The sequence below is a fragment of the Arachis stenosperma genome, chromosome 4 (genome assembly GCF_014773155.1).
Source record: "Arachis stenosperma cultivar V10309 chromosome 4, arast.V10309.gnm1.PFL2, whole genome shotgun sequence".
Taxonomy (NCBI): domain Eukaryota; kingdom Viridiplantae; phylum Streptophyta; class Magnoliopsida; order Fabales; family Fabaceae; genus Arachis; species Arachis stenosperma.
The window spans coordinates 11811510-11825622 of record NC_080380.1 but is presented as its reverse complement, the minus strand read 5'-3'; the positions used below and the strand labels follow the sequence as shown (position 1 = coordinate 11825622).

The following is a 14113-nucleotide window of genomic DNA, read 5'->3' as shown; positions in this document are numbered from 1 at the left end:
CACATCAAACTAATTAAGCTAGTTTTAAAGATGAATTTGAAATCCTGTACTTCTTGTTCTTTTGTGATTAAAAACAGTTTTCATTTAAGAAAGGTGATGGATTCATAGGACATTCATAACTTTAAGGCATAGACACTAAGACACTAATGATCACAAGACACAAACATAGATAAACATAAGCATGAAAATTTCAAAAAACAGAAAAGCAAAGAACAAAGAAATTAAAGAACGGGTCCACCTTAGTGATGGCGGCTTGTTCTTCCTCAATGTCTCTTCCTTGTCTTTGTTGCTCCTCTCTCATGATTCTTTGATCTTCTCTAATTTCATGGAAGAGAATGGAGTGTTCTTGGTGCTCCACCCTTAGTTGTCCCATGTTGGAACTCAATTCTCCTAGGGAGGTGTTGATTTGCTCCCAATAGTTTTGTGGAGGAAAGTGCATCCCTTGAGGCATCTTAGGGACTTCATGAGGAGGAGGATCTCTTGTTTTCTCCATCCTTTTCTTAGTGATGGGCTTGAGGTCATGCCTTCTCAGTTGAACCGGCTTCCCTCTTGAATTTCTCTTCCATTGGGCGTCCTCTTCACAGATATCTATGAGGACTTGGTCCAACCTTTTGATCAAAGTTGACCCTTCTTCATGGCCACAACTTCATAGAAGTGGTCTTGATGCACCCTTGAGATGAATCTCTCCATCTCCCATGACTCGGAGGTGAAAGCTTTTGCCTTCCCTTTCCTCTTTCTAGAGGTTTCTCCGGCCTTGGATGCCATAAATGGTTATGGAAAAACAAAAAGCAATACTTTTACCACACCAAACTTAAAAGGTTTGCTCGTCCTCGAGCAAAAGAAGAAAGAAGAGAGTAGAAGAAGAAGGAATGAGGAAGAAGGGAGTGGCTTTGTGGTTCGGCCATTAAGGGTGGGTTTGGTTGTTAAAGTGGTTTGAATTTGAAGGGTGAGGTAGGTGGGGTTTTATGAAGGATGGATGTGAGTGGTGAAGAGAAAGATGGGATTTGATAGGTGAAGGGTTTTTGGGGAAGAGGTATTTGAGGTGATTGGTGAATGGGTGAAGAAGAAGAGAGAGTGGTGGGTTGGTGGGGATCCTGTGGGGTCCACAGATCCTGAGGTGTCAAGAAAAAGTCATCCCTGCACCAAATGGCTTGCAAAAACACGTTTTGTGCCAAATCTGGCGTTAAACGCCGGGCTGGTGCCCATTTCTGGCGTTTAACGCCAGGTTCTTGCCCTTTCCTGGCGTTTAACGCCAGTCTGGTGCCCCTTTCTGGCGTTAAACGCCCATAATGGTGCCAGACTGGGCGTTAAACGCCCAACTGCTAGCCTTACTGGCGTTTAAACGCCAGTAGGTTCTTCCTCCAGGGTGTGCTGTTTTTCTTCCTGTTTTTCATTCTGTTTTTGCTTTTTCAATTGATTTTGTGACTTCTTATGATCATCAACCTACAAAAAACATAAAATAACAAAAGAAAGTAGATAAAATATAACATTGGGTTGCCTCCCAACAAGCGCTTCTTTAATGTCAGTAGCTTGACAGATGGCTCTCATGGAGCCTCATAGATACTCAGAGCAATGTTGGAACCTCCCAACACCAAACTTAGAGTTTGAATGTGGGGGTTCAACACCAAACTTAGAGTTTGGTTGTGGCCTCCCAACACCAAACTTAGAGTTTGACTGTGGGGGCTCTGCTTGACTCTGATTTGAGAGAAGCTCTTCACGCTTCCTCTCCATGGTGACAGAGGGGTATCCTTGAGCCTTAAACACAAAGGATTCTTCATTCACTTGAATGATCAGTTCACTTCCATCAACATCAATCACAGCCTTTGCTGTGGCTAGGAAGGGTCTGCCAAGGATGATAGATTCATCCATGCTCTTCCCAGTCTCTAGGACTATGAAATCAGTAGGGATGTAATGGTCTTCAACTTTTACCAAAACATTTTCTACAAGTCCATGAGCTTGTTTTCTTGAGTTGTCTGCCATCTCTAGTGAGATTCTTGCAGCTTGCACCTCAAAGATCCCTAGCTTCTCCATTACAGAGAGAGGCATGAGGTTTACACTTGACCCTAAGTCACACAGAGCCTTCTTGAAGGTCATGGTGCCTATAGTACAAGGTATTGAAAACTTCCTAGGATCTTGTCTCTTTTGAGGTAATTTCTGCCTAGACAAGTCATCCAGTTCTTTGGTGAGCAAAGGGGGTTCATCCTCCCAAGTCTCATTTCCAAATAACTTGTCATTTAGCTTCATGATTGCTCCAAGGTATTTAGCAACTTGCTCTTCAGTGACATACTCATCCTCTTCAGAGGAAGAATACTCATCAGAGCTCATGAAAGGCAGAAGTAAGTCCAATGGAATCTCTATGGTCTCATTTTGAGCCTCAGATTCCCATGGTTCCTCATTGGGGAACTCATTGGAGGCCAGTGGACGTCCATTGAGGTCTCCCTCAGTGGCGTTCACTGCCTCTCCTTCCTCTCCAAATTTGGCCATGCTTATGGCCTTGCACTCTCCTTTTGGATTTTCTTCTGTGTTGCTTGGAAGAGTACTAGGAGGGAGTTCAGTAATTTTCTTGCTCAGCTGACCCACTTGTGCCTCCAAGTTCCTAATGGAGGACCTTGTTTCAGTCATAAAACTTTGAGTGGTTTTGATTAAATCAGAGACCATGGTTGCTAAGTCAGAGGGGTTCTGTTTAGCATTCTCTGTCTGTTGCTGAGAAGATGATGGAAAAGGCTTGCTATTGCTAAACCTGTTTCTTCCACCATTATTGTTGTTGAAACCTTGTTGAGGTCTCTCTTGATTCTTCCAAGAGAAATTTGGATGATTTCTCCATGAAGAATTATAGGTGTTTCCATAGGGTTCTCCTAGGTAATTCACCTCTTCCATTGAAGGGTTCTCAGGATCATAAGCTTCTTCTTCAGATGAAGCATCCTTAGTACTGCTTGGTGCATTTTGCATTCCAGACAGACTTTGAGAAATCAAATTGACTTGTTGGGTCAATATCTTGTTCTGAGCCAAAATGGCATTCAGAGTATCAATCTCAAGAACTCCTTTCTTCTGATTTGTCCCATTGTTCACAGGATTCCTTTCAGAAGTGTACATGAATTGGTTATTTGCAACCATTTCAATTAGCTCTTGAGCTTCTGCAGGCGTCTTCTTCAGATGAAGAGATCCTCCAGCAGAGCTATCCAAAGACATCTTGGATAGTTCAGAGAGACCATCATAGAAAATACCTATGATGCTCCATTCAGAAAGCATATCAGATGGACACTTTCTGATTAATTGTTTGTATCTTTCCCAAGCTTCATAGAGGGATTCTCCTTCCTTCTGTCTGAAGGTTTGGACTTCCACTCTAAGCTTACTCAATTTTTGAGGTGGAAAGAACTTTGCCAAGAAGGCATTGACTAGCTTTTCCCAAGAGTCCAGGCTTTCCTTAGGTTGAGAGTCCAACCATATTCTAGCTCTGTCTCTTACAGCAAAAGGGAATAGCATCAGTCTGTAGACCTCAGGGTCAACCCCATTAGTCTTGACTGTGTCACAGATTTGCAAGAATTCAGCTAAAAACTGATGAGGATCTTCCAATGGAAGTCCATGGAACTTGCAATTCTGTTGCATTAGAGAAACTAATTGAGGCTTAAGCTCAAAGTTGTTTGCTCCAATGGCAGGGATAGAGATGCTTCTCCCATAGAAGTCGGGAGTAGGTGCAGTAAAGTCACCCAGCACCTTCCTTGCATTGTTGGCATTGTTGTTGTTTTCGGCTGCCATGGGTTCTTCTTCTTTGAAGAATTTGGTTAGGTCCTCTACAGAGAGTTGTGCCTTAGCTTCTCTTAGCTTTCGCTTCAAAGTCCTTTCAGGTTCAGGGTCAGATTCAACAAGGATGCCTTTGTCTTTGTTCCTGCTCATATGAAAGAGAAGAGAACAAGAAAATGTGGAATCCTCTATGTCACAGTATAGAGATTCCTTGAGGTGTCAGAGGAAAAGAAAAACAGAAGAAAGAGGTAGAAGAATTCGAACTTGATCAGATAGAGTTCGAATTGTGCATTAAGAAGGAGTGGTACTCCATAAATAGAAGGATGTGGGAAGAGAGGAAGAAATTTTCGAAAATCAAGTGAAATATTCTGAAAACATTTTAAAAAAAATTAATTAATTTTCGAAAATCAAGAGTGAGAAAGAGATCAAGAAATTTTTGAAAAAGATTTTTGAGATTAGAAATCAAAAAGATATGATTTGAAAACTATTTTGAAAAAGATGTGATTAAAAAGATATGATTGAAAAGTTATGGTTTTAAAAAGATATGATTGAAAAGATATGATTTTGAAAACAATTTAAAAAGATTTGATTTTAAAAATTAATGACTTGCCTAACAAGAAAAGATATGATTCAAACATTAAACCTTTCTCAACAGAAAAGGCAACATACTTAAAATGTTCAATCAGATCATTAATTGTTAGTAAGTATCTTTGAAAAAGGAAAGAAATTGATTTTGAAAATATTTGATTGAAAAGATATGATTTGAAAAAGATTTGATTTGGAAAAACTTTGAAAACTTGAAAAAATTTGATTTTGAAAACAAAATCCTCCCCCTTGTGCCATCCTGGCGTTAAACGCCCAAAATGGTATCCATTCTGGCGTTTAACGCCCAAAATGCTACCTTTTTGGGCGTTAAACGCCCAACCAGATACCCTGGCTGGCGTTTAAACGCCAGTCTGTCCTTCTTCACTGGGCGTTTTGAACGCCCAGCTTTTTCTGTGTAATTCCTCTGCTGCATGTTCTGAATCTTCAGTTCCCTGTACTATTGACTTGAAAATAGAACCAAGATCAAATAAACAAGGCATGCAAGACACCAAACTTAAGATTAGACACTAGACTCAAACAAGAAACATAAAATATTTTTGGTTTTTATGATTTTGTAATTTTTTTTTTTGTGCTTTTTCGAAAATTTAGTGGAAGAAGAAAATAAAGGTATCAAAATTCTTAATGAGAATTCCAGGAATCATGCAATGTTAGTCTAAAGCTTCAGTCTAAAGGAATTAGACATGAATAGGCAAGCTTCAGCAGGACATTGCATTCAAGAGCTAAATTGATGATAATCAATCAGCTTTGGTGATGATAAGAACATCACCTTGAAACACTAGAATTCATTCTTAAGAACTCTGAAGAAAAATACCTAATCTAAGCAACAAGATGAACCGTCAGTTGTCCATACACAAAACAATCCCCGGCAACGGTGCCAAAAACTTGGTGCACGAAATTGTGATCATCAATGGCGCCATCAACATGGTACGCTCATTGCAATCTCAACTCTCTATCACAACTCCGCACAACTAACCAGCAAGTGCACTGGGTCGTCCAAGTAATAAACCTTACGCGAGTAAGGGTCGATCCCACGGAGATTGTTGGTATGAAGCAAGCTATGGTCACCTTGTAGATCTCAGTCAGCCAGACTCAAATGGGTATAGATGATGAATAAAGCATAAAGATAAAGATAAAGATACTTATGTATATCATTGGTGAGAGCTTCAGATAAGCGTGTGAAGATGCCTTCCCTTCCGTCTCTTTGCTTTCCTACTGTCTTCATCCAATCCTTCTTACTCCTTTCCATGGCAAGCTTATGCAAGGGTTTCACCATTGTCAGTGGCTACCTCCCATCCTCTCAGTGAAAATGTTCCTATGCTCTGTCACAGCATATGGCTAATCAGCTGTCGGTTCTCGGTCAGGCCGGAATAGAATCCAGTGATTCTTTTGCGTCTATCACTAACGCCCCGCCTGCTAGGAGTTTGAAGCACGTCACAGTCATTCAATCATTGAATCCTACTCAGAATACCACAGACAAGGTTAGACCTTCCGGATTCTCTTGAATGCCGCCATCAGTTTTCGCCTATACCACGAAGACTCTGATCTCACGGAATGGCTGGCTCGTTTGTCAGGCGAGCACTCGGTTGTCAGGCGATCAACCATGCATCGTGTATCAGGAATCCAAGAGATATTCACTAGAGCCTCGTACGCTTGTAGAACAAGAGTGGTTGTCAGTCACTTTGTTCATGAGTGAGAATGATGATGAGTGTCACGGATCATCACATTCATCAAGTTGAAGAACAAGTGATATCTTGGACAAAGAACAAGCGGAATTGAATAGAAGAACAATAGTAATTGCATTAATACTCGAGGTACAGCAGAGCTTCACACCTTAATCTATGGTGTGTAGAAACTCCACCGTTGAAAATACATAAGAACAAGAGTGATCATTGGTTTCGGTCCCAAAGAGGGAACCAGAAGAACCAAGATCTGATCTAAGAACTAGATGTCCGAAGATTAAAAATACAATAGTAAAAGGTCCTATATATAGAGAACTAGTAGCCTAGGGTGTACAGAGATGAGTAAATGACATAAAAATCCACTTCCGGGCCCACTTGGTGTGTGCTTGGGCTGAGCAATGAAGCATTTTTCGTGTAGAGACTCTTCTTGGAGTTAAACGCCAGCTTTTATGCCAGTTTGGGTGTTTAACTCCCATTTAGGTGCCAGTTCCGGCGTTTAACGCTGGGAATTCTGAGGGTGACTTTGAACGCCGGTTTGAGCCATCAAATCTTGGGCAAAGTATGGACTATCATATATTGCTGGAAAGCCCAGGATGTCTACGTTTCAACGCCGTTGAGAGCGCGCCAATTGGGCTTCTGTAGCTCCAGAAAATTCACTTCGAGTGCAGGGAGATCAGAATCCAACAGCATCTGCAGTCCTTTTCAGTCTCTGGAACAGATTTTTGCTCAGGTCCCTCAATTTCAGCCAGAAAATACCTGAAATCACAGAAAAACACACAAACTCATAGTAAAGTCCAGAAAAGTGAATTTTAACTAAAAACTAATAAAAATATACTAAAAACTAACTAGATCATACTAAAAACATACTAAAAACAATGCCAAAAAGCGTATAAATTATCCGCTCATCAGCAAGCTATGGTCATCTTGTAAATCTCAGTCAGGCAGATTCAAATGGTTATGGATGATATATGAATAAAGCATAAAGATAGAGATACTTATGTAATTCATTGGTGAGAATTTCAGATAAGCGAATGGAAATGCTTTGTCCCTTCCGTCTCTCTGCTTTCCTACTGTCTTCATCCAATCCTTCTTACTCCTTTCCATGGCAAGCTGTATGTTGGGCATCACCGTTGTCAGTGGCTACAATCCCGTCCTCTCAGTGAAAATGTTCAACGCATCCTGTCACGGCACGGCTAATCATCTGTCGGTTCTCAATCAGGTTGGAATAGAATCCATTGATTCTTTTGCATCTGTTACTAACGCCCAGCCTTCAGGAGTTTGAAGCTCGTCACAGTCATTCAATCATTGAATCCTAATCAGAATACCATAGACAAGGTTTAGACCTTCCGGATTCTCTTGAATGCCGCCATCAATTCTAGCTTATACCACGAAGATTCTGATTAAGGAATCCAAGAGATAAACATTCAAGCCTTGTTTGCTTGTAGAACGGGAGTGGTTGTCAGGCACGCGTTCATAAGTGAGAATGATGATGAGCGACACATAATCATCACATTCATCATGTTCTTGGGTACGAATGAAACCTTAGAATAAGAACAAGCTGAATTGAATAGAAGAACAATAGTAATTGTATTAATACTCGAGGTACAGCAAAGCTCCACACCTTAATCTATGGTGTGTAGAAACTCCACCGTTGAAAATACATAAGAACAAGGTCTAGGCATGGCCGTGTGGCCAGCCCCATGATCTAAGATAGCATAAAACTACTCAAAGATAGCTACCAAGATCCGAATACAATAGTAAAAGGTCCTATATGTAGAGAACTAGTAGCCTAGGGTTTACAGAAATGAGTAAATGACATAAAAATCCACTTCCGGGCCCACTTGGTGTGTGCTTGGGCTGAGCATTGAAGCATTTTCGTGTAGAGACTTCTCTTGGAGTTAAACGCCAGCTTTTGTGCCAGTTTGGGCGTTTAACTCCCATTCTTGTGCCAGTTCCGGTGTTTAATGCCGGGCAGTTTTGAGCTGATTTGGAACGCCGGTTTGGGCCATCAAATCTCGGACAAAGTATGAACTATTATACATTTCTGGAAAGCCCAGGATGTCTACTTTCCAAGCCGTTGAGAGCGCACCAATTAGGCTTCTGTAGCTCCAGAAAATATACTTCGAGTGCAGGGAGGTCAGAATCCAACAGCATCTGCAGTCCTTTTCAGCCTCTGAATCAGATTTTTGCTCAGGTCCCTCAATTTTAGCCAGAAAATACCTAAAATCACAGAAAAACACACAAACTCATAGTAAAGTCCAGAAAAGTGAATTTTAACTAAAAAATAATAAAAATATAATAAAAACTAACTAAAACATACTAAAAACATACTAAAAACAATGCCAAAAAGCGTATAAATTATCCGCTCATCACCCTGCCATTGGAGCAAACAACTTTGAGCTTAAGCCTCAATTAGTTTCTCTAATGCAACATAATTGTAAGTTCCATGGACTTCCATTGGAAGACCCTCATCAGTTTTTAGGTGAATTCTTACAAATCTGTGACACTGTCAAGACCAATGGGGTTGACCTTGAGGTCTACAGACTTATGCTATTCCCTTTTGCTGTAAGAGACAGAGCTAGGATATGGTTGGACTCACAACCTAAAGAAAGCCTGAACTCTTGGGAAAAGCTAGTCAATGCCTTCTTGGAAAAGTTTTTTCCACCTCAAAAATTGAGTAAGCTTAGAGTGGAAGTCCAAACCTTCAGACAGAAGGAAGGTGAATCCCTCTATGAAGCTTGGGAAAGATACAAACAATTGATCAGAAAGTGTCCTTCTAACATGCTTTCTGAATGGAGCATCATAGGTATCTTCTATGATGGTCTGTCTGAACTGTCTAAGATGTCATTGGACAGCTCTGCTGGAGGATCTCTTCATCTAAAGAAGACTCCTACAGAAGCTCAAGAACTCATTAAAATGGTTGCAAATAACCAATTCGTGTACACTTCTGAAAGGAATCCTGTGAACAATGGGACGAATCAGAAGAAAGGAATTCTTGAGATTGATACTCTGAATGCCATATTGGCTCAGAACAAAATATTGACTCAGCAAGTCAATATGATTTCTCAAAATCTGTCTGAAATGCAAGCTGCACCAGGCAGTACTAAGGACGCTTCATTTGAAGAATAAGCTTATGATCCTGAGAACCCATCAATGGAAGAGGTGAATTACATGGGAGAATCCTATGGAAACACCTATAATCTTTCATGAAGAAATCATCCAAATCTCTCATGGAAGGATCAACAGAGACCTCAACAAGGTTTCAACAACAATAATGGTGGAAGAAACAGGTTTAGCAATGGCAAGCCTTTTCCATCATCTTCTTAGCAACAGACAAAGAATTCTAAGCAGAGCCAATCTGACTTAGCAACCATGGTCTCTGATCTAATCAAAACCACTCAAAGTTTCATGACTGAAACAAGGTCCTCCATCAGAAACTTGGAGGCACAAGTGGGTCAGCTGAGTAAGAAAGTTGCTGAACTCCCTCCTAGTACTCTTCCAAGCAATACAGAAGAGAATCCAAAAGGAGAGTGTAAGGCCATCAACATGGCTGAATTTGGAGAGGAGGAAGAGGCAGTGATCGCCACTGAGGAAGACCTCAATGGACGTCCACTGGCCTTGATGAGCGGATAATTTATACGCTTTTTGGCATTGTTTTTAGGTAGTTTTTAGTAAGTTCAAGCTACTTTTAGGGATGTTTTCATTAGTTTTTATGTTAAATTCACATTTCTGGACTTTACTATGAGTTTGTGTGTTTTTCTGTGATTTCAGGTAATTTCTGGCTGAAATTGAGGGACTTGAGCAAAACTCTGAAAAAGGCTGACAAAAGGACTGCTGATGTTGTTGGAATCTGACCTCCCTGCACTCGAAATAGATTTTCTGGAGCTACAAAACTTCAATTGTCGCGCTCTCAACGGCGTTGGAAAGTAGACATCCAGGGCTTTCCATCAATATATAATAGTCTATACTTTATTCGGAATTTCACGACGTAACTTTGCGTTGAACGCCAAGTACATGCTGCTGTCTGGAGTTAAACGCCAGAAAAACGTCATGATCCGGAGTTGAACGCCCAAAACACGTCGTAACTCGGAGTTCAACTCCAAGAGAAGCCTCAGCTCGTGGATTGATCAAGCTCAGCCCAAACATACACCAAGTGGGCCCCGAAAGTGGATTTATGCATCAAATACTTACTCATGTTAACCCTAGTAGCTAGTCTAGTATATATAGGACCTCTTACTATTGTATTAGACATCTTTGGTCTCAGTTTTGTTTTATTCTTCATCTTAAGAGGCTATTGATCACGTTTTGGGGGCTGGCCATTCGGCCATGCCTGAACCTTTTACTTATGTATTTTCAACGGTGGAGTTTCTGCACACCATAGATTAAGGGTGTAGAGCTCTGCTGTACCTCAAGTATTAATGCAATTCTATTTTCTTTTATTCAAATCTCTCTCATTCTTATTCCAAGATATTCATTCGCACCCAAGAACATGATGAATGTGATGATTATGTGACGCTCATCATCATTCTCACCTATGAACGCGCGTGATTGACAACCACCTTCGTTCTACATGCAACCGAGCTTGAATGTGTATCTCTTAGATTCCCCAACAGAATCTTCGTGGTATAAGCTAGATAGATGGCGGCATTCATGAGGATCCGGAAAGTCTCACCTTGTCTGTGGTATTCCGAGTAGGATCCTGGGAATCCGGAAAGTCTAACCTTGTCTGTGGTATTCCGAGTAGAATTCCGGTAATGAATGACTGTGACATGCTTCAGACTCACAAGTGCTGGGCGTTAGTGACAGACGCAAAAGAATCAAGGGATTCTATTCCAGTAGGAGCGGGAACCAACCAGTGATTAGCCGTGCTGTGACAGAGCGCGTGAGCGTAGTTTTCACTGCGAGGATGGGATGTAGCCTTCGGCCAGGTGATGCCTCCAGACGATTAGCCATGCGAGTGACAGCCGCAGAGGACCATTTTCCCGAGAGGATTCAAAGTAGCTATCGTCAAACGGTGAATCCCTATACACAGCTTGCCATGGAAAGGAGTAAGAAAGATTGAGTTGAAGCAGTAGGAAAGTAGGCGTTCTTGAGCCATACAGTCTCTCCATTCGCTTATCTGAAATTCCCACCAATGAATCTGCATAAGTATTCTATCCTTTTTATTATTTCTTCTTTTTATATAATTTTCGAAACCATAAACAATTTTAATCTGCCTAACTGAGATTTACAAGGTGACCATAGCTTGCTTCATACCAACAATCTCTGTGGGATCGACCCTTACTCGCGTAAGGTTTATTACTTGGACGACCCAGTACACTTGCTGGTTAGTTGAACGGAGTTGTGTTCACTCGTGCCAATTTCAAATTCCATAATTTTACAAGGAGTACAACTTAAAGAATATGGATCACAATTTCGTCCACCAAGTTTTTGGCGCCGTTGCCGGGGATTGTTCGAGTATGGACAACTGACGGTTCATCTTGTTGCTCAGATTAGGTAATTTTCTTTTCAAAAATCTTTTTCAAAATTTTTCTTTTATTTTTCGTTTTTCTAAACTTTATTTTCAAAAAAAATTAATAAAAATTCAAAAAAATTCATAAAATCATAAAAATAAAAAAATTTATTTTGTGTTTCTTGTTTGAGTCTTGAGTCAATTTTTAAGTTTGGTGTCAATTGCATGCTTTAAAAATTTTTCTTGCATTTTTTTCAAAAATCCCATGCATTCATAGTGTTCTTCATGATCTTCAAGTTGTTCTTGATAAGTCCTCTTGTTTGATCTTGATGTTTTCTTGTTTTGTGTTGTTGTTTGTTGTTTTTCATATGCATTTTTCGTTTGTTAGAGTCCATGCATTAAAGATTTCTAAGTTTGGTGTCTTGCATGTTTTCTTTGCATCAAAATTTTTTTCAAAATTGTGTTCTTGATGTTCATCATGATCTTCAAAGTGTTCTTGGTGTTCATCTTGACATTCATAGTGTTCTTGCATGCATCTTGTATTTTGATCCAAAATTTTCATATTTTGGGTCATTTTTGTGTTTTTCTCTCTCATCATAAAAAATTCAAAAATAAAAAAAATATATCTTTTCCTTATTTCCCTCCAAAATTTCGAAATTTTGGGATTGACTTGGTCAAAAATTTTTCAAAATTAGTTGTTTCTTACAAGTCAAGTCAAAATTTCAATTTTAAAAATCTTATCTTTTTAAAATCTTCTGCAAATATCATATCTTTTTCAATTTTTTTTTTTATTTTCGAAAATTTTAAAAATTATTTTTCAAAAATCTTTTTCTTAGCTTTTATATCTAATTTTCGAAAATTAGCTAACAATTAATGTGATTGGTTCAAAAATTTGAAGTTTGTTACTTTCTTGTTAAGAAAGGTTCAATCTATAAATTCTAGAATCTTATCTTGTAGTTTCTTGTTAGTTAAGTCATTTTAAAAAATTAAATCTTTTTCAAAATATCTTTCTCTTAAAATTTTTATCTTATCTTTTTATCTTATCTTTTTCAAAATTTTACCTTTTTCAAAATTTGATTTCAAAATATCTTATCTAACTTATTTTCTTATCTTTTTCAAATTTAACTTTTTATTTGTTTCTTATCTTTTTCAAAACCACCTAACTACTTCTCCCTCTTCTATTTTTCGAAAAATATCTCTTTCTTTTTCAAAAAAAATTCTTTTTAATTAATTAATTATTTCAAATTTTAAATTCAATTACATTTAACTCTAATTTTCAAAAATCACTAACCCCTTTTTAAAATTATTTTCGAAATTCTCTTTCTCTTTTCTTCTTCTATTTAATTATTTAATGACTAACACTTCTCTCCACCTCTCTTCATCCAAAATCCGAATCTCCCTCTTCACTCTTCTACCCCTTCTTTTACTACTAACATAAAGGAATCTCTATACTGTGACATAGAGGATTCCTCTTTCTTTTCTTGTTTTCTTCTCTTTCATATGAGCAGGAACAGGGATAAAAGCACTCTTGTTGAAATTGATCCAGAACCTGAAAGGACTTTGAAGAGAAAATTAAGAGAAGTTAAATTACAACAATCCAGAAGTAACCTTTCAGAAATTTTCGAACAAGAGAAGGAGATGGCAGCCGAAAATAATAATAATGCAAGGAGAATGCTTGGTAACTTCACAAAGCCAACGTCCAAGTTTGATGGAAGAAGCATCTCCATTCCTGCCATTGGAGCCAATAACTTTGAGCTGAAACCTCAGCTAGTTGCATTAATGCAACAAAACTGCAAGTTTTATGGACTTCCATCTGAAGATCCTTATCAGCTTTTAACTGAGTTCTTGCAGATCTGTGAGACTGTAAAAATGAATGGAGTAGATCCTGAAGTCTACAGACTCATGTTTTTCCCTTTTGCTGTAAGAGACAGAGCTAGAATATGGTTGGATTCACAACCTAAGGATAGCCTGGACTCATGGGATAAGCTGGTCACTGCTTTCTTGGATAAATTCTTTCCTCCTCAAAAGCTGAGCAAGCTGAGAGTGGATGTTCAAACCTTCAAACAAAAAGATGGTGAATCCCTCTATGAAGCTTGGGAAAGATACAAGCAGCTGACCAAAAGATGTCCATCTGACATGTTTCCAGAATGGACCATATTAGATATATTCTATTATGGTCTCTCTGAATTTTCGAAAATGTCACTGGACCATTCTGCAGGTGGATCTATTCACCTGAAGAAAACGCCTGAAGAGGCTCAAGAGCTCATTGACATGGTTGCAAACAACCAGTTCATGTACACTTCTGAGAGGAATTCCGTGAACAATGGGATACCTCAAAAGAAAGGAGTTCTTGAAATTGATACTCTGAATGCCATATTGGCTCAGAACAAAGTGTTGACTCAACAGGTCAACATGATCTCTCAAAATCTGAATGGATGGCAACATGCATCCAACAGTACTAGAGAGGCAACTTCTGAAGAAGCTTATGATCCTGAGAACCCTGCCATGGCAGAGGTTAATTACATGGGTGAACCTTATGGAAACACCTATAACTCATCATGGAGAAATCATCCAAATTTCTCATGGAAGGATCAACAAAAACCTCAACAAGGTTTTAACAATGGTGGACGTAATA

The 14113-nt window shown here is 39.2% G+C and overlaps 2 non-coding genes across 2 annotated transcripts; one reads left to right on the top strand and one right to left on the bottom strand.

Moving 5' to 3' along the window:
* The first annotated feature begins 3243 nt into the window (after window positions 1-3243).
* LOC130977906 (small nucleolar RNA R71) lies at window positions 3244-3351 on the top strand. Its single transcript, XR_009085577.1, has one exon. It is a non-coding gene; the product is annotated as a small nucleolar RNA R71 (small nucleolar RNA).
* Window positions 3352-8705: 5354 nt separating this feature from the next.
* LOC130977431 (small nucleolar RNA R71) lies at window positions 8706-8813 on the bottom strand. The gene has a single exon (XR_009085121.1). It is a non-coding gene; the product is annotated as a small nucleolar RNA R71 (small nucleolar RNA).
* Between the last annotated feature and the right edge of the window lie 5300 nt (window positions 8814-14113).